Here is a 21,192-nt window from a genome sequence, read left to right as displayed (position 1 = left end):
ATAAGCCTATTCATGCCAGCATGTACTGAATGCATTATCATAAGTAATAATAACATTAGTGCAGTTCAACCTCCCAAATTAATGTGAGCATTGTCTAATATTATATACATCAGTTACATTAGACTTCTGTAATTACTTAAACGTTTACAATACAAGTATCAGTATAATGTGCATTTTGTTCAAACAAAAGAGATTTCTGCTGGTAAGAGAAAATAGAGTGAGGCTGTCCAGGACCTGAAGTCATCATCTAAGAGGGACAGATATGTTGGACAGAAGGTACTAGCTACAGCCCCAATCGCCCCTCAGCAGAGCAAAAAAAGAAAAATTGTTACCAGCACCCCAATCAAGTTAACCAAAATAATGGTAAATGTCATAGAGTTTTGCAGCACAGTTATATTGTAATGTGAATTATGAGATATTGAAATGTAAGAGAGAGATATGGATAAACTGAGATTTGTGATAATGGGGACATTTATAAAATCTCCACATCTTTTGATTTTGCTACATTTCACATTTGGAAATTATCTTTGTTTAATACATGAAGATAAGGTTGGATTAAAACTGCATTGTTTTTAATTCCAAATAGCTACAAACATTTTACAAATATTATCACAATGAACCTGTTTTTTCTTTTGTATAACTTTCATCCTAGGATATGATGTTGATAATATATGCACCCAAATAATCAGTGAAAATTCATATTAAAGACATTTGTTCAGAATATATTAAAACATGACATTCAGGCTTAGGTTAGTCATGTTTGAATCACATTTTCAGACATACTATCGCTTGCTACTATCCCAAACTACTTATGCTAGGTTGCCTCACGTATCGTCAACATGAAAAGTGCACTAGGCACTAATATATTTTTTTTGCTTTATTAGCACTTTTGATATAACCTTGTTAGAAATTCTTCAGCAGTCATCAAAATGCACATATTCAAATGTATTTATGTGTACTATCACTTAGAATAATTTGTTTGCCTACACGCTGTTATAAATATGTAAACCCTAAATTATAACAAAATAACGCAATTCATGTTTCATAAAGGTAAATTGTGTCATACTATTGATGTGTGAATGGAGATACATTTCCATTTGGGTTTCATAATGGTGCCCTTAAAGGCAATTTAAAACTTGTTATTCTAGGTAACATCAAAACTGTCATTTTAAAAAGCAGAGTAAGTTATTATCAGTTTCTTCAATCAGATTATCTTACATTATTCATGATATTTCATCTAAACATACACAAGGAGACTACAGTGTGTATGTCTGATTTTGATTTTAACACAGATGTAACAATTTTTCAGTCATATCGCTAATATGTAAAGTGTGGCAAGTTACAATTATGTCTTGCATAGGGGCATCATGTTGCAGACATGTAGCCTCATGTCCTACCCAGTCATTTTATCCTGGCATCAGGCAGATCAGTCCTAAAACAAACCACCGAATGCTGAGCGCGTTGTGGGGCTGCTGCTGCTATCGTTTTTATAAGCCTTTGGTATGATTTCTTTCTGCGACTGCATGCATATGAAATGGACATTGTAACCATTGAGGCTATTGGAGTGTTCCAAAGAGAATACATGTAAATATTAACTACAATTTTGAAAATGTTATATACAACAATGGCTGTTCTTCCAAATTTTAATCTCACACAACAACTTACTGTACATGATAGAAATTACTAATATTCAGATAAATATTCCACAATTAAAAGTTCTTTTTTAAACTTCCAAACAAATGTAAAGGTTACTATAAATAAGAAGACTAAACTTATACACTATGCAGCCAGCCTCATTAAGAAAATCAGAAATGTGACTGCACTTCATCTTCTCCTGCAGAAAGGTAAGACATTTAAAATGACCCTTCTGAAGGTAGTGGGGGGACATAATTAAGGAGATAAAAACAATATGCCATCCTTCCTCTGAGTCTGTATAACGATCACGTAGTGACCCTTACTTACAGATAAGCAGCTTCACCTGGCAGAAAGTCCTTGCTGAAAGTTAAGAGAAATGCCCTGTGCTGATGTCATTGCTGAAAGCATCGGGAAGTAAAAGCAGGATGGAGATAAGCCTTGCCAGTGGAATTCATTGGATTGCTCCCAAATATAGGAGCTGTCATTGGCCAGATAAGTCTTCATGAGGAATCCTGGTCACAAGAAGCTTTTGCAACAGAAGGTTGGGATGGAGACGTCTTGTTGGTTGTTCAAGAGAAGTATGTTATATTTACCAAGGATTAAACCATTAATATTTCAGGAGGTGGAGTGGGTCAGGCTGAGATTATCGTCTGAATCCCTCAAGCTCATTTTTAACACTATTAATACCATGCTAGAAATAGTTCTCTTTATTCAATATATTTATGAAAGGATATATTTATGACATAAAATTAAATGTTATATATATAATCATGTATTAATAACCTTTTTATAGTTCACAGGCCTTTGCTAGACTGAACCATAAGAGACTATGCCTGATCATACATGCAGTCAGGAGATGCATTGATATGATCCGTCGGCCGTATGCAGATGACCTGCTGCAGCAGAAGTCACTCTTGACAGACATAGCACCACAAGCCAGGAGACGCATTTTCGACATTGATGAGCCTTGTAGGTATCATTATTAATTGGGAACATAAATTTGCATTGCATGCATAACTGAATTTATATATATATATATATATATATATATATATATATATATATATATATATATATATATATATATATATATATATAAAGAGAGAGAGAGAGAAGAAGAAGTTAATGAAGAAGTGTATTATACTATCCAAGTAATGGAAAGTTTTAATACTACTGAATTGCGTCAATTTGAAAAAGGGTCGTCTCCCCACACACACACACACAAACACACATATTCGAAGTGGTAAACATTTTCTCAAGCACATGCATCTTCGTGAAATAAAGTGCTTACTACGATGTTATATCGACGAAAAATAAACTCTTTGAAGCGTATTGCAAACAGAGGTTTTGTATTCGAATACATATACAATTACATACAAAAATTAAGATATATGTTCAACGATTTAAGGGAAATAAAGATGTTCGGGTCTATTTTAGAGTTGTATTTGAACATCTGCTGGAAACAAAAAATCAATTCTTTTCTTGATCACATTCCTTTGAAACAGTGATACTTGTTTAAAATACGTTAAGACTTTAATTAACTGAGAGTAAAATATAATAATTATATAAACTTTTAAAGATAATCGTCTAAATTATTCATTTCAGCCATCTATTTCTTCCTTACTGCGTTTAATTCAATTCATACATATAAGCCAATTGTGTTATCTCCTGCTTTGCCTTGTTTCATTAGGCCGATAGCATTTTCTGCTACTTTGCCTTGTTTCATGTAAGCCGACTGCATTCTTTGTCACTTTGCATTGTTTCATGTAAGCCGATTGTGTTCTCTGCTGCTTCGCATGGTTTCATGTAAGATTATTAGAGTTCTTTGCTGTACCGCATTCCTTAATTTTGTATATTTGTTATTTGTTCTTTTCATTTTTGTTGAAATAAATATGGCGGCATAAATTTTAAATATTAAAAGATCAAGAGAATTGTGGCTATACCCGAGAAATACGTATGATGATATATGATCTATTGTATACGACCATTTTCAATATACATCTCCTCCAATATATAATGCAAATTCCTTCGAGCAGTTCTTGTTTCTGCCAGAGACGTTGTATTCTCTATAGAAGATTCGTAAGCTGAAGTCATACAAGCTTATGTTTAACGATATCTAAAATGAAGATATAGTTCTTGAAATTTCTTATTGGAAATTTCGTTCGCTGGTTGGAGGGATTTTTGTTTGTTTGTTTCTTCGTTTTTTGCTCTTGTAAACTTCAGTCTATAACATAATAATTCCTCACCATGTTTACAAATAATAAAACAGAAAAACGAATGTCGAATGCCAGTTAAAAAGTAAATCCGAAATATGGGTGAGACTGCGACAACAAATATGTTGCTGTAACAACAGTAATATTCATTCTAATTTGCGCAGCTGATCACGACACTGTGTTTTCTAAATCACATATTGCGTCTTATTGCTGTAGCATCACAGCAGCAGCGATATGTATCCTATGCATGTGCGGTGTTTCTTTTGTTTCTGTAAACAAACATTTGTGATTTTTAACGATACTTATTACTTCAAGGTACAGGTGTGTTCTATGACTATTTATTGGTAAGCAGAAAACAACAATAGGTATAATTTATTGCAGAACGACAAGAAAAGATTACACAAAGATATAATAAAATATTAACATGCACTACTTAGGTTTCAAAATGTATTGGCTTAGAAGTACCATGACTAAGGAAGAACTTTGAATTGAAAAATAATCAGAATTACTTGCCATATATGCACGTTTACAAAAACATAATTAATACCGATTATTGTATAAACTTTTCCACATTCCTCATATTCACCATGAATTAGTGAAAAAGAAGATTTTCCTTGCAAAGGAAGGAAAGCACATAAATTGGTTTCAAGTCACCCGCTGCCAATATTGATTTACTGCAAACACAGCCATTTAAAAACACAAAAGACAATTTTAATCAGTTTTTATATTCATCTGCTGTATTCTGCATTAAAATCGACCATTCCCTTTTCCGATTTGCATAATGTTTTGAAACTTAAAATTAATCATAATGATCAAAAGTTCATTTCATAGTTATTGAGATATGAATCTAGTAATAAAAAGACAAGATTGCATACTCATTACTACGAAACCTTTGAAATAGACAGGTTGCCAATTGCTTTCTTCATCATGAATATTCTCGACTCAGTTATATTCCGTCAGTATTACCTTAAGACTTCATTAAAGACGTGTCAGAATGTATAATCGTTAATGATCCTTATTAAGACAGATGCTGACTGAAAGACCTTTAAGATTTCATACCAGCATCTTGATTTACTTTCTTTTTTCGTCCGCCTTTTTTATTCATCTAAATATCAGTCGCAGCTAAAATTAATCATACTTTATTTGCACGAAGTTGACATGAAATGTGAAATCTAAAATCCATTTTAAAATGTATTTTCTTTATTTCTTGTGAGTTTGCAATCTCTATGGGACCTAAATTCGTCCGTCTTTGATTCTTTGTGAGGTGTAATTTTAATACCTTGCTGTTAATATAAAACATATATTAACATACTAACACACACACTAACCATGAAGTAATACATATAGTTGAATTAATTCTTCTACTTTTCTGCTTTTGTTGTAATTCTTCTTAACGCTGTCCTGTTGCTTTTCAAGTTCAACTCTACGTATCTTTTATCTTTTGTGAACTTACTTATTTGGTAATTAAGGAACCATACATGTTTTGCCACTTTTACTTTCACTACATTGAACTGCTTTTCCAACGAAATTACCGTTTCACTAATCAGTTATTCAAGTTATCTCAAGGTATTGCATACTCTTATTTATCTGCTGTGAGAAACATTTTTGTCAGCTTACAAATGTCTTAAATTGATAGTACAATTTAGAATATACCAGCCATGTTGACATGTGTGGTATTCATTCATCTTATTAAATATGGAACACTGCTTTTTATTCACGAAAATTATTTGGTAACTAATTATTTGTTTTGATTTTAATTAATTTGCAATGACCTCCGACGGGGTTGTATCTCTTCTAAATGTATTAGATATTCAGCAGCAGGGGATGAAATTGTGAAATTAGTACTGCCTACACACAGTCTCCAGCACGAAAAGCCTTCAGAGGTGGGCTTACCACATGCATTTTCAACTCTCAGAGGCCTTTGAATCATGTTCACATCGGAACATGGGCCACACCCACTTATAACTAAATATAATCTTAAAAACGAAGAAGTATATCAAAGATGGCACAAATATTGTAAACTTAGGAGGAAGGTATTAGGTTAGTTGCTTCCAGTTATTTTCCAATTGTATAATATTCAATATGCACCTAAAAGAAAATGATGAATAACTGTTTTTCGGAACAGAAGCAACAATATATTGTTATGAATATTGAATTTGTATTATTTGTTAGCATGTCTAATTTAATCTTTTTTATTCATTATATAATATGGATAATTGTATTTTGGATTTGACCTGGTCCAAAATAAAATTAATTTAACCTCTCCTGAATCGTTGAATTTTTGTTGAAATTATGAAATCATTTGGGTCTGGGTCTAGGTTATTGGAATTCCTCCGTAAAAATGCATGCCTACCTGATGTATTCCACATTCTGTCTTATATTTTAGAAACAGACCTTCTAATTATAACTAAGGATTTTATCTTGTAAACATGTCGAACCTTCTATAATGAAATGTTCCATTAGGTAGTAGCCTTTTTCTATAAAATACTAATTGTGACGTAAGGTCAGATAAAGGACAATATAATCTTTTACTGGAACAATTATTTATTCGTGCTTTAAGATCTGAGCAAAATCAGTTTGTTTATTGATGTGTTCAGTATTTCATCTCGGTTGGAATCTATTTATTCAAATTATTTATTCAATGGAGAAACAAAGTGGTCATCAAAATGACATTCTTGGAAATAGAGACTTGAATTTATAGTGATATTTTTGGATTATTTCGATTTATGAAAAGACTGTGGGCACATTAACACGCCACAGGCCACCACAGGCACATCAATACCACAGCGTTGGATTTATTTTAGAATATCACTAAAGTTTATTTAGAACTTTAATCATTAGGACTTGTGTTTGAAATTTTAGGAGTAGTTTGGTATTTATTTCGCAGTACCGTAAATTCTTTTTACATGTTTCACTTTGTGTTCTAGGGAAATAATTTATTTGTTACATTTTACAGAACATTTTGGTTCCCACTCTTTTCTATTACTTTTTGTACGACCATATAATCCTAATAATATATCCATTACTGGTTCTGTACTCATAAAGATGTATTCGTCTCGAGCAAAGACGAGCTGAAATTAATAATGTTTTCTCAAAGCTTTTTAGCCTATATGGTTTGCTGGAATATACCATAAGCTGATGTTTATGTCATATTTTAAAACCCTTATAATCTAATTTATAAATTTATTTAAGTAATTAAAGTAAATGTCTAGGCTATCTAGATTATGTAAAGTCTTAATAGTAAATATTTTTCATCTAGTAAATCTCTGTATAAATTGTTTTCATATGGGTCAGATTTAACAAGATTCTTTATCTCAAACAACAATCATCATAATATCTATATCTAATCTCTTTCTACATTTTCAAGGGAGTGCATCAAACATTTGTTTTGAACTAAACTTTAAGTAAGGAAAAGAAGGGTCTAGGCTATCTAGATTATATGGCACAATTGGAAATCTTTAAAGTCTTCATATGTCTTTCAGTGTCATTGAACTGACTTTATTCTTTGCACTTTCAATAATTTAGATTTCTCATTTGATGTCAACTTCATGAAAATAAGGGATGATTAATTTTATTTGCGACTGATATTTAGATGAATAATAAGAAGCAGACGAAAAGAGAAAGCAAATAAAGATGCTGGTATTAAATTTCAAGAGGAATGTTCACTCAGCATCTGTCATAATTAGTATCATTAAAGATTATAAAGTCTGACACCTATTTTAGGAAGTGTTAAGCTCGTGCTGACGAAATTTAACTTTGAGTCGAGAATATTCCTGATGACAAACGCAAGTAGTGGCGTGTCTATTTCAACGGTTTCTTAGTAATGGGTCTGCACTCTTGGCTTTTTATCTGAATAACTATGAAATGAACTTTTGATTACGATGATTATTTTTTAAGTCTTAAAACCTCTTAAAATCAGAAAAGGGAACGGTCGCTTTTAATGCAGTAAGCAGATGATCGCATACAGAATACAGCATAGGAACATCAAAGCTGATTAAGATTTTCTTCTATGTTTTTAAATAGCTGTGTTTGCATTGAATCACTATCGGTAGGGGATGACTTGAATCCAGTTTTTGTGCTTTCCTTCCTTTGCAAGGAAAATCTTCTTTTTCACTAATTCATAGTGAATATGAGGAATGTGGAAAAGTTTATCCAATAATCAGTATTAATTATGTTTTTGTGCACGTGCATATATAGCAAGTAATTATGATCATTTTTCAATAACAAAGTTCTTCTTTAGTCTTGATGCTTCTAAGTCAATACATTTTTAAACTTAATTGATGCATGTTCAGATTTTATAATAGCTTTGTGTAATCTTTCCTTATCATTCTGCTAGATTTTATACTTTTTGTAGTTTTCTGCTTACCACTAAATAGTCATAGAACGCACCTGAACCGTGAAACACTGATGAACATTAAAAATCCCAAAATGTATGTATACAGAAACAAAAGAAACAACGCGCACGCCTATGATGTAGGTCACGGCTGTTGTGATGATACAGAAACAAGACGCAGTATATGATTTATAGATCTCATTTCTTTAGGACACACGACAGAACTAGTGCAATAAGATTTTCATAATATAAAAAAAGTGTCGTGATCAGTTGCGCAAATGAGAATGAACATACTTATTGTCGCAGTCGCTCTCATATTCCGGATTTTCTTCTGAACTGGCATTCGACATTCGTTTTCTATCTTATTTTTTGATCATCAGATCATAAGTTACTTAACCGTTGCAACTTCAGTTGAACAAACGGTGCTGTGTGGAGGAATGCTGATATTGAGGACCTTGTGAAAATCCTCTTAGGCAACAAATGCTGCGAGTTTATCTCAGGAAGATGTCACTCAGCATTCCCTGCCTGATATCCATTCTCTATCAACATTTAACCAAATGGGAGAGTATAAGAAACGGGTTCGGAAGTATCTCAAGAAAATGAGCAAAAGACTTGAGATTATAGTTGATTGAGACAACTTTATATGCAACATTAAATTTACAAATTCAGTTTAAACGTCAATTTTCAGTTGCATGTGAGGCACCTATCATGTATTGTTAACAATGTATGATAAGTGTACAACATGTAACTGAACAAAAATTGTATAGTATGGTGATGTATTACCATTTCACGGCACATCAGCAGCACACTAATGGCCATATGACACCAATCAAAAACAGACTTACATAATATAACAATTCTTCACTGTATAACAAGATTTTAGTGATAAACCCTTGCAAATGACTGCAAACATGATATACTTCTAAATGCATATGAATATGTTTAATGATTGATCTATGCTTCTTCTATATAATATCATGGCAATATAACAAGTTATGAAAATCAGTGAATACAAAAGATGACAACAAAAGTGGAATGTTAATAACATTAGGAATTTATTCCTGAGCTATGCTGGTAAATATCCCATGTGAGGATATAAAGTTGATTGATAAAGACCAAAATAGTATGCAACAAGTGACATTAAATTTTGTATGAAGATCAGTTGATCACACTTCGTGCATGGTGGCTGCAATGGTGAAGGTTGTAATGTTCATACTTTCTTTGAGTTTAATCTACTAATGTCCAGTGTTTCAGCATGTGAGTTATGGGTGGCTTTTGCAGAGAAGACATACCAGACTTGTTCGTTTACACATTGTTATATCACATATAGTGTTTGGATGTATTTGTGAATGTGACGGACTGTCAACCAAATATATATATATATATATATATATATATATATATATATATATATATATATATATATATATATATATATATATATATATACAATTACATGTACTAGATAGTTTACAATATGTTCTTTGTAATAGAAGGTGCTGATGCGACATTTAATTCAAATCAGTCCAAATCCACTGTAATATATGTGATTATGCAGCCATGATATACTGATGTACCAATTAAATCATTTTTAAGAAGTCTGGAATGGAAAGTGGAGCACGTGGCTATGCATTTGATTTGAACATGTACATGTAATCAGTTTGCCATATCAAAATGGAGTTTTCATTATATGAATTTTTGAATTTTTTTATGATATATAAATGAAAATAATCAGTTATCCCAAAAGATCAAAATGGCTTTCTGCTACATCTTATGAACAATCCTCTTGATTGAATGGTTGAATCAATATGGGATTTTCACCAAAGGCTTTTCTTAAATGTCATCTTGATTGTAACATGGAACGATGTGTAAATGAAATATGAGCAGAGAACTTAAAACCAATCTTATTTTGTAATTTATTCTTTGTTCCTAAATTAGGTCAGAAAGCCCTGAATACTGTAATGTTTCACTGAATTAAACATAGTACACATCCTAATAGATTCATGTGTTGCAAGCAGAACTCTACAACCGGTTAGTGGTATTCACAAGTTTTCTTGCACATCCACATCTGTACATACATTTGACACAACACATGCAAGCTTTACATTCACTGCAATCACACTCCTCTTTCTTGACAGCACATTCTGGAGAATGGTAAAGATGATTGGTCGAGGTTGGAGAGAAGAAAATGTTCCAGCACATATGCGTCTCGGGTAGTCAGATGTGTTACAAATCTTCTTCATATAATCATATGAACTGCGGCTAAGAGACTTAGAAAATATGTAACATAACCCAAGTCCTTTACGTGCAGGATAAACATAGAACATATATTAAATAAAAGAGTGTGGTCCCGGTCTGGAAGTCTGGCAGTGGTATGTGTGTCACCAGTAGGAAGTGCAAGCAAAGTCCTCAAGCCCTTCTGCACCTTTTCTGTCGCCGTTGCAGTAAGGAGAAGAGATTTAATGTGCTGGACATTAGTCACCAGCTCAGCCACATTGCTATACTTAGGTCTATAGTCAAGTCACTTGTTAAAGAATAATTATACTTGCTATAACAATGAGTGTACTGACCTTGAAGTAAATGACCCAGAGCATCATGAGCTAAATGAGTACATGGAATTTTTGTATGATTCATAATTAGTATTTGTTTCCTGATTTATTATTTTCATAAATGTCTCAATTAAATTGAGAGAGCTATATTATCCAACTTGAAATACAAAAATCATAGTCTTTAAATAACAGATTGTTACTGCAAGGAAACAGGGACAATATTGTATTCAATTCCTTTAAATAAAAGACACTGTGCCAGATGTTACACAGTATTCTATTATGTTCGTACAATGAACTTTAGTACAAAGAATATAAATAGTCACCATTGCGAAAAGCAGTGAACATCATCAAAAGCAAGGATGCACAATCTGTAACCATTCCTTCTTCATGATAGCCTCTGGACTGGCCAGAATAATATCTACATTTCCATCTTTTATAGCTGTAAAAATGGGAAATTGTATTACTATTTATTTTCTTTCTGCATTATGAGGTTTTACTTAATTGTTGTGTTGCAGATTTGTTCTACATCTAGTCTTTGTAAAAGAATAACAAAAATGTAAAGCAGGTGATGTTTAACATAAATGAAGATTTGAATGAAGAAACTATTTCTTGCACTAAAGTAGCTTAAGGTTTCTTGTATAAAGATAGTCTACCATTACTGTATGATCATAATATCCCATACTAAATATAACAGTTGATTTATTTCTTTCAAGATTTTTTTTTAATACCTCGATTGGTACGTAATAAGGACAAGAACAGAAAACAACATCACCATAAATCTCTTAGTAGATTAGATATTTTGGGGGAAGTTATTAATTGGTTTGTATACATTTTTGTTATTAATTTTAATAAACCATTTTCTTTTTCACATAATGTATTATACTACCTTTGAATGGATTCCTTTGGCATGTCTTTTATAATGCAGTGGGCTTTAATGCTGTGTGTCTTCATTATGGCCTGCTGGTCTAACATCAAGGCCCGCAGTGGTAATATAACCAGCACTGTCTGGAGCTTACCTGTCAGCTGAAGATCAAAAGAACAGAAAAAACTATTATTTCAAGCATTTTTTAAAAATATATTTTCTGAATTGCACTTTATAATTTTTTTATACAATGTCATATTTAATATTTTTGGGGCCTCCATGCACCAATAATAACCTTGTCATAATGATAATATAAAGAAACTGTGTATATTGTCAATGTGTTCTTACTGAATGCATGTTTCATTATTTAAGTTTTCTTTGCAAAAACACATGCTTGAATAATTTAGCATATTCTGATATGTCTAGCATTAACAAGAATAAAACAAAAGAACACTTTCATTTAACCTTGCCATGAAAACTGATAAAGAATTTTTATGAATTGTGTGGCAATTATGTTTCATAAATGTATACAGCATTCATGAATTATATGAATTAAATCATCCCATATTAGGTTTCCATGAGAAGTGGCATAGTCAGTAAGATTCTTTCTTACATGCCATGAATCAGTGTATCCATCAACACTTTCCAAACAACACTGGCAAGATTTAAATATCAAAATGATGAAAAGGACAAAATAAATTATTATAACTTCATATTAATCCAAATAATCCAAACAATGATAATGAAAATATCATACTGTTAATAATAATAATGCTAATAATACCGTTTCAATACTAAAAATGATAATGTTTCAATAATAATAATAATAATAATAATAATAATTTATCAACGACTCCTGCTACATAAGAGTTCAGATCAATTTCACAAATCTTGTTTTAGGGTCACCCTTAGATCCCTTTGTTTGAATAATGTGCAGTATATAACTGTATCTCTCTTATATCCGTAACAAGTAATAATTATTACTTGTATGTATATTACTTTTTATAAATACGACCTTCTTTTATTACGTACTATGTGGCCTAAATTACAACTAAATGTTATTATTATTATTATTATTATTATAATTATCACCAACACAACTATCCCAATCAGTCATCATATTTTTTTTATCACTATTCTCACATACAAATAACTCCTACATCTATAAATAGCAATCCATTTTATCAACATTTCTCTTGATGATAGGGAAAAAGAGTAGATATCAGGCTTTTCCCGAAGCCCGTTAGTGAAAAGTAATAACATCCTTTCCCTCAACTAATTTTAACACTGATTCTTGTTGTTCCACCTTTAATCTCATGTCATAGCCAAAATTGGCGAGAACACCGTCAATCAATTCGTCCATCATACTTTTCGCTTTCCAGCATAACAGCCGAGACACATGACCAGGTGAACCGTAAGTTTCGAATGAGCAAACGAGCGGAAGTCGCATCGGAGTGGTTGCTCTGTATAGTATGGTGCCCACCAAACTTGGAATTGTCAGCGGTATTGATGGTTGTGTTATTCTGCTTGGATTTACAAGTTGTCAAACATAGGATTTGATTCGAAAATACGCTGCAAATATTGGAAAAAGAATCCATTCAGCCGACGGGAGCTCAACGCCAAAAAGTACCGGTAAGTGTGTAAAATGTACACCGAGGTGTGCATCCAAAAGAATCTACCGATAATTGCAGCCTTTAATGAATAGGTGAAATCAGCATCTCACCCCAACATGGATATCATCACGGGTGAAGAGCTGTTTTATCGGCATAACACACATATATAGAAACATTTCGTGGACACACACACACACACACAAAAGATATATATATATATATATATATATATATATATATATATATATATATATATATATATATATATGCAGATTCCTATGTACACACACACATACACATTTCTCTATCTGTCTTGTCATTCTTTACAACAGGAACCTCTTCCACCTATTGATATTTAATGGAGTGTATTAATATGGATATAACATATTTAATAGACTCCTCTTCCATTTTGTACCAGATTTTACAAAAAAAGACACATATTGGATTTTTGTGTGACTGTATCTATTAGAAATGTACCCTATCAATTATTAGCTTTTATTGTTCGTACTAGCAGCCGTGTAGTTAGCTACCTGAATCTATTTACAAGGATACATTCCCAACAATATATATGTTGTGGTACAAGATTTATATACATGCTACACTTGTAAAGTTGTATTCGTGTGTCAGACAGCACGCTATCATTAATGTATATGCTACGTTGTATAGGCAATATTTCGAACTACAGGGCTAAATATGAAAATGAGACATAAAGAAGAGAAAAAAAAATCGCTAATGTATCATTATTCTAATTAAATAAAATCTAGAAACAACGCAGAAATTTATAATGTCTTTTTTCTTTAAAGGTCTTCTGGTTCAAAATTATTTCACTTTGCCAATGTGATATTGTAACTGAGTCCATTACGTTTATGTTTGTTATTCTGGAGTGTTGTTCGTTTCTGTTAACTGCAATTCGGGCCTCATTTCCCCATCTTTTTAACGTCTTTTCTGTTAATGAAGGGCAGCAATTTTCTTAATTTTTTCTTCGATTTCGACCCTCAAAATTTACTTTTAGGCAGATTATCTCAGTGTTTTGTTTATGTAGCTTTAATGTCATAGTTTTAGTAGAAAGAAAGCCTAGGTTCTGGGACAGTTAGCACATATTTGGATCCGTATTTTAACTTCCTTTCGGTAGATTTTTTTTAAATATTTGGATAGAAATACCGCTTTAACGAACATTTCCACCAAAATGTTACTTTTCCACTCAAAAACTACAGAATTTAAATTCATTTCTAAAATTGACTCATTTATTTAAAACTTCTCATCAAATGTCAAGAATTACTATAATGTTAAAGTTGATGAAGCTGATAAAGCTAACGAAGGTACAGCTGCAGGCTACAATGTAAGAGAGCATTAACACTTACTTGGAAGCAATGGTACGATTTAGTAACATCAAGTAAATAAATTTAATCACATCAATTTATGTTGACTTTACATTCATAATAGTAAGTCAGATGCTCATTATTCTAATAAGCTAAAGAATTAGCTTAGTTCACAAAATTAACTTTGAATAAGAGGTTGATAACAAAAAGAGAATACCATTCGATAACTACATTTGCTAAATTGTTTAAAAAAATGAGATGAATCGTGTAATAATGTAATACTTATGTTTTCTTAGAAGTAGGCAATACGCAAAGAAATACTGTATGGAAAGGTATTAAGAAGTGTATTGTTAGAAAGATTCTAAACGGATATATGCATAACAGTTGCTTATATAATAAAACTCAGGAGATTAATTCAATTAAATAATAATGGCACGAGTTATACATTGTGAAGATAAATTAGAATGCTCTACGATGACGTGAATGCATATATATATATATATATATATATATATATATATATATATATATATATATATATATATATAACTTATATGTATTTAACAGTTGCTTATATAATAAAACTCAGGAGATTATTTCAATTAAATAATAATGGCACGAGTTATACATTGCGAAGATAAATTAGAATGCTCTATGATGACGTGAATGCATATATATATATATATATATATATATATATATATATATATATATATATATATATATATATATATATATAACATATGTATTTAATGTTGACAGCCATTATGTCATATTTAATGATATACACTGTTGCAGACAAAACGTCTCCATTTTCATAATTTTTATTTACACGTATCACTTGAGATATTTGTAACAGCTTTATTTTAGAATTCGGTGTTGTGATGTGATGTGATTTGGATGTTTAACGTAGCTTTAACAATTTTTCAGTCATATCGCTACGATGTCTGCAATGTGGCAGTTTATTGTGATGTCTAGCACTGGGGCATCATGCCGCAGACATGTAGCATGATGTCCCACCTAGTCACTTTATCCTGACACCGGGCCGACCAGAACTAACACTGGCCTCTTAATGCTGAGCGCCAAGCGAGGCAGCTGTTAGTACCATTTTTGTAAGTCTTTGGTATGACTCGGCAGGGGATTGAACCCACGACCTCCCACCTCCGAGGCGGAAGATATAGCACTAGGACACCGGAGCGGTGATGATGTGATATATATATACTAAACGTTCACATCCATTATATCATATTTAATTTTCAGAATTTTGATTTACACCTTCTGTCCCTTGATATATTTTTACCAGCTTTATTATAGAACTCAAATCCAGAGGAGGTATAAAAAGTGCAAGGAACAAATATTTTTCCGCATTGGAAAATCGATTAGAATTCTACCTTCGTATAACATAAACTGAATTACTTATTTACTCATATTTTATGCATTACCACCCATTTATCTTATTTTAACTTATACATTAGGAATACCTTGCTTTTTTTTTTTTTGCTTGTTCTAACATAAGTATATTAGGCATAAATAATTCAACGTTTGGGTCCCCCAGCAACCACCCCTTTGACTCATACTCTTAATTTAATTCGTAATGAACCCATGATTGTAACTGGCCCTATTACGACAGACATTATCTCTTTCTCACAATCCTCCTGAGACAAGCTAGAATAAAGATGGCGTCAAGTTGTTGATAGTAATACCAAAACTAAGAGAAAGACCGAGATGAAGCGCCAAGGAAAATTCCCACCTTCGCAGCCAATCGGTAACTAAATTACTGAGCAAGAATGTCGCGGGATTATTAGGACCAGTCTGATTCACATTAAGTGATATGTTAAAGTGTTGACATATCAAATAAATTTAACTCCACACATTCATGTTAAGTGTACCAAATATGTGATAACATAACGTGCTATTGTTTTGTGAGGGTTTTATTAATATATTTTATCTTATTTTTTATTTTTTTTATTAATTTTTTTTTTTATTTTTTTTGGGGGGGGGAGTTATAATTGAAATATTGAAATAACGAACTACAAAATATATCCTCTGCAATGAAATGTTTAATTCACCTTCTCGACTGTATACAGGGCTGAGAAATACATTTCTTTCTCAGATGTTTGTTGCACAATTATGTAACTAGGCTTCGCCGTTGCGCAGGCTTCCATTTCAACTAAAATCCATGAAAGAGCTTTGCTTCTCGTTGTATTATTTCAGTAAATATCATATTAAATTCGTCGTGACCTTTTTCACTATCGTCTATTGATTTACTCACCCTTTCATCAATAATCTCCCTTTAACATATATGACTTACGTTGGTCGAATTATATTGCCTTCTATCTTTATGAGCAAATGTCAGTTTTAGTCCTTTGTGGTCTTAGTTCTTGAAAACTGTTTCCGAATTTCATTTAACATATTCAGCTAATTTTATTATGCAACATTCTGTTTTATAAACTATCATCGTCAGTTGCTTTAAGGTAAAGGCAAATCCTGATGGTTTGTGCTTTGCTATCTTTATTGTCAATAATGTTATTGCGTCCTTATTTTATGTATTTATTTATATAATTACTTAGTTGTAGAATAATGCTCTAAAAATCACAACATCGAACATAAAACAAATTCAGTTCATATTGGTGCTTTATAGATAAAACAACCGAATATCCTATGTCATTATGTTCATTTTAAATGTTTGGATGCGTTAGCCATTTGTTTTCTTTGTTTTAATTTGATATTATTTATTTTTCTTTGTCTTTATTAATTTTAATTGGAATACAGTTTGATTAATCTTTAATATTATAATAATGACAATTGTTTTGTCTTGCATTAAATGTTATTTTGACACCGTCCTTTCATAATTATTAAAAAAACATTAAATTCATTTTTAATAAATATATTATTTATATTGTAATGTAAGAATTAATGTTTATTTTTATCAAGGTTAAATTTATGTGGTCTATACAGTTGATCCCTTGGTGAAGTCCTAAAAGTAAATATTTTGTCGTCTGTTAAATCTCTGTATAAATTGTTTTCATATATTTCAGATTTATCAAGATTCTTTATCTCAAACAAAAATCATCATAATATCTATATTTAATCTCTTTCTACATTTTCAAGGGAGTGCATCAAACATTTGTTTTGAACTAAACTTTCAGTAAGGAAGGGAAGGGTCTAGGCTATCTAGATTATATGGCACAGTTGGAAATATTTGAAGTCTTCCTATTTCATTCAATGTCATTGAACTGGCCGAATCTTTTGCACTTCCAACAGTTTCGATTTCGCATTTCATGTCAACTTCGTGCAAATAAGGGATGATTAATTTTATTTGCGACTGATATTTAGATGCATAATAAAAAGCTGAAGAAAAGAAAAAGCATACCAAGATGCTGGTATTAAATTTTAAATAAGAATTTTCACTCAGCATCTGTCATAATTAGTATCATTAAAGATTATATAGTCTGAGACGTCTTTATGAAAGTCTTAAGCTCGTGCTGACGGAATATAACTCGAGAATATTCATTTCAAAAGCAATTAGCAACCTGTCTATTTCAAAGGTTTCGTAGTAATGAGACTGCACTCTTGTCTTTTTGTTACTGGATTCCTATCTCAATAAATATCAAATGAACTTTTGATCATGATGATTAATTTTTAAGTCTCAAAACATTATGCGAATCAGAAAAGGGAACGGTCGATTTTCATGCAGTAAGTAGATGATACGTTACAGAATAAAGCAGAGGAATTGAAAAAAACTGTTTAAAATTTTCTTTTGTGTTTTTAAATGGCTGTGTTTGCAGTAAATCACTATCGGTAGGGGACGACTTGAATCCAATCTCTATGCTTTCCTTCCTTTGCAAGCAAAATCGTCTTTTTCACTAATTCATGGTGAATATAAGGAATGTGGAAAAGTTTATACAATAATCGGTATTAATTATGTTTTTGTAAACGTGCATATATGGCAAATAATTCTGATAATTTTTTAATTCAAAGTTCTTCATTAGTCATGGTGCTTCTAAGCCAATATATTTTGAATGTTATGATTTTATGATAGCTTTGTGTAATCTTTTCTTGTCGTTCTGCTAGAATTTATACCTATTGTTGTTTTCTGCTTACCAATAAATAGTCATAGAACACACATGTAACTTGAAGTAATGGGGACCTTTAAAAATCTCAAAATTGCATGTTTACAGAAACAAAAGAAACAACGCGCACGCCTATGACATATATCGCTGCCGCTGTGATGCTACAGCAACAAGAAGCAATATATGCTTTATAAATCTCATTCTTTAGGACACAAGAAATAGTGCAATAACATTTTCATAATTAAAAAAAATAGTGTAGTGATCAGTTGCGCAAATTAGAATGAATATTACTGTTGTTACGGTAACATACTTGTTGCCGCAAGCGCACCCATATTCCGTATTTTCTTTTTAACTGGCTTTCAACATTCGTTTTTCTTTCTTATTATTTGTAAACATGGTGAGGAATTATTATGTTTTAGAACAAACAAACAAAAATCCCTCCAACCAGCGAACGAAATTTCCAACAAGAAATTTCAGCAACTATATCTTAATTTTATATATCGTTAAACATAAGCTTGTATAACTTCAGCTTACGAATCTTCTTACGAGTCCTTAGTGACGGAAAAATCCGACTTACCGGTACACTAAAAAGGTACCGTGGTACGTACGTACCACCAGAAAAAAGTACCCCGTTTAGTTCGATTTGATCTCATATAGTGGTTGTCACATCTCGCAACCAATTGAACTAACAGAGGAATGAACAAAAATCTATAAACATCATGTAACGTGTTTTATGCAGCGAGCTTCGGATTTTATGTAAACAATAAGAATATTGTAATTATTATGAAATAGCAAATAAGACAGATTTACTCATAGTAATAGAAAAATTAATAACTGGAGCACAACGACTTCAAGAAATAAATCTTCGCTACGGAGCGGCAACAGGAACAGTCTTCTTGCAAAATAAACTTATAGCCCAGAATAACACTGGTGAAAATTGCATGCTTATGCTCATAACTTATTTTACTCACAGAAGAATTTCATCGACTTGAGCTTTTTTGGTATCTCTAAAGTGCAGCTAGCACGAGGCTGTAAAAGATATAGAGAAAACGCTTCATAAAAATTATTTAGGCGCAGATCGACCAAACCTTGTTCCCTTGTCTTTTCTTTACCAAATTTATCAGCTTCTGTTGTTATCATTCTTATCGTTTATTCTATATAATCAAGTACTTTTCTTACTCGGTTGTGTCTCATTCGACAATTATTCCCTTCACAACTACAATATTGTTACTTTCTTCTCGATATGTATACATATATATCTTTTAACTTTTTCAATTACTGCAATAATTTAAATTAGAGAACTTCAAAATCCCGACCTTTCACAATTTTCATTTTGTCACCTGATTCAACAATTGACAAAATGTAGGTCGTTCTCATAAATTGAATCATACTTCCTCAAAGAAAGCATCATTTATACGACATCTATCAGTCAGTCTTCCAAATTTGTCACAAAACATTTGATGCCATCAAATAGCTTTTTAATATCTTATGACTCTATGGTCTTAAATTAAGTAACAGAAAGAAGCGAAACAAACAAGTTTATTAAACTCAATAAATAACTTTTTTCTAAGTGAACAAAGTGAAAATTTAAGAGGAATTTACAGTATTGAGAATTAAATCCTCTTTAATGTTAAAAGTTCTATCACAAGTCTCAAAGTATATAATGTTCAGTTTGAATTCCAATCTTGAATGTGATGAATGTTCCAATAGTCTTAAACATTTTTTGGTGTACCAACAGTCGTCATGTATCACAATGATATAATCCAAAATATCAATCAATGAATTCATAATAATCCCAAAATAATATTTTAGTCAAAACAGTCAATGAGTACTTTTTAATTCCAATGAATAATTTCAATAAAAGATCCCTCTCAAATAATCTCTGATACAAAAGTAAATAAATTTAGAGACTAAACTTAAAGCATGAATGAATTATATTTTATAACAGCAAGCAACCTTCGATGAATCCCAAGTCAAAATAAAATTACCAGGATGTGGATCACATGTTCGCTTCTAGAACATTATAAATTTTGCAAACAAGGATAGACCTTGACCTCAAATATCGATAAACAATGAGTTTTAAAAATGACATTAGTCAGGTAGATCCAAATTCTTACCATCAACTGCGGACAAAGGTCAAATAAGCAATGCAAATTATACATACATAACAAATATTTTAATCATGATGTTTCTTCTTTCTGCAACCGTTTAAGTTTGTGACTGTAAGGTATTTTAGTATTCTAGAGACTGATAGTTCAGCTTCTATCCGTAATCAATTATTATTACGAGTTTTCTACAGGTTCTCTCTCTGCTTCCTCTATAACAGCTGTAAAGCACTTGATGGTATAATTAATCTCTTGGTAAATAAATCTTGAGCATTCAGAATCTTCTTTATTATCCGCTGTTTCTTTTTCTATTTCTGCGACATTAGTAGATTTTTCTGTTTTGCTCCTCTCTGCAACTGTTAATTTATTAGTGATTAATTCTCTCAAAGTGTTGTAACTTTCACAGTATTAACCTAGAAAATCCTACGTGTTTGAGTCAAGAAGTAAAAATGCTACAGTAGATAGACCATACATTTGTATATGATCTGAA

Source organism: Sinohyriopsis cumingii, chromosome 3 (assembly GCF_028554795.1).
Source record: "Sinohyriopsis cumingii isolate HCF-2022 chromosome 3, ASM2855479v2, whole genome shotgun sequence".
NCBI lineage: Eukaryota > Metazoa > Mollusca > Bivalvia > Unionida > Unionidae > Sinohyriopsis > Sinohyriopsis cumingii.
Note: the sequence above shows the minus strand (reverse complement) of the source record.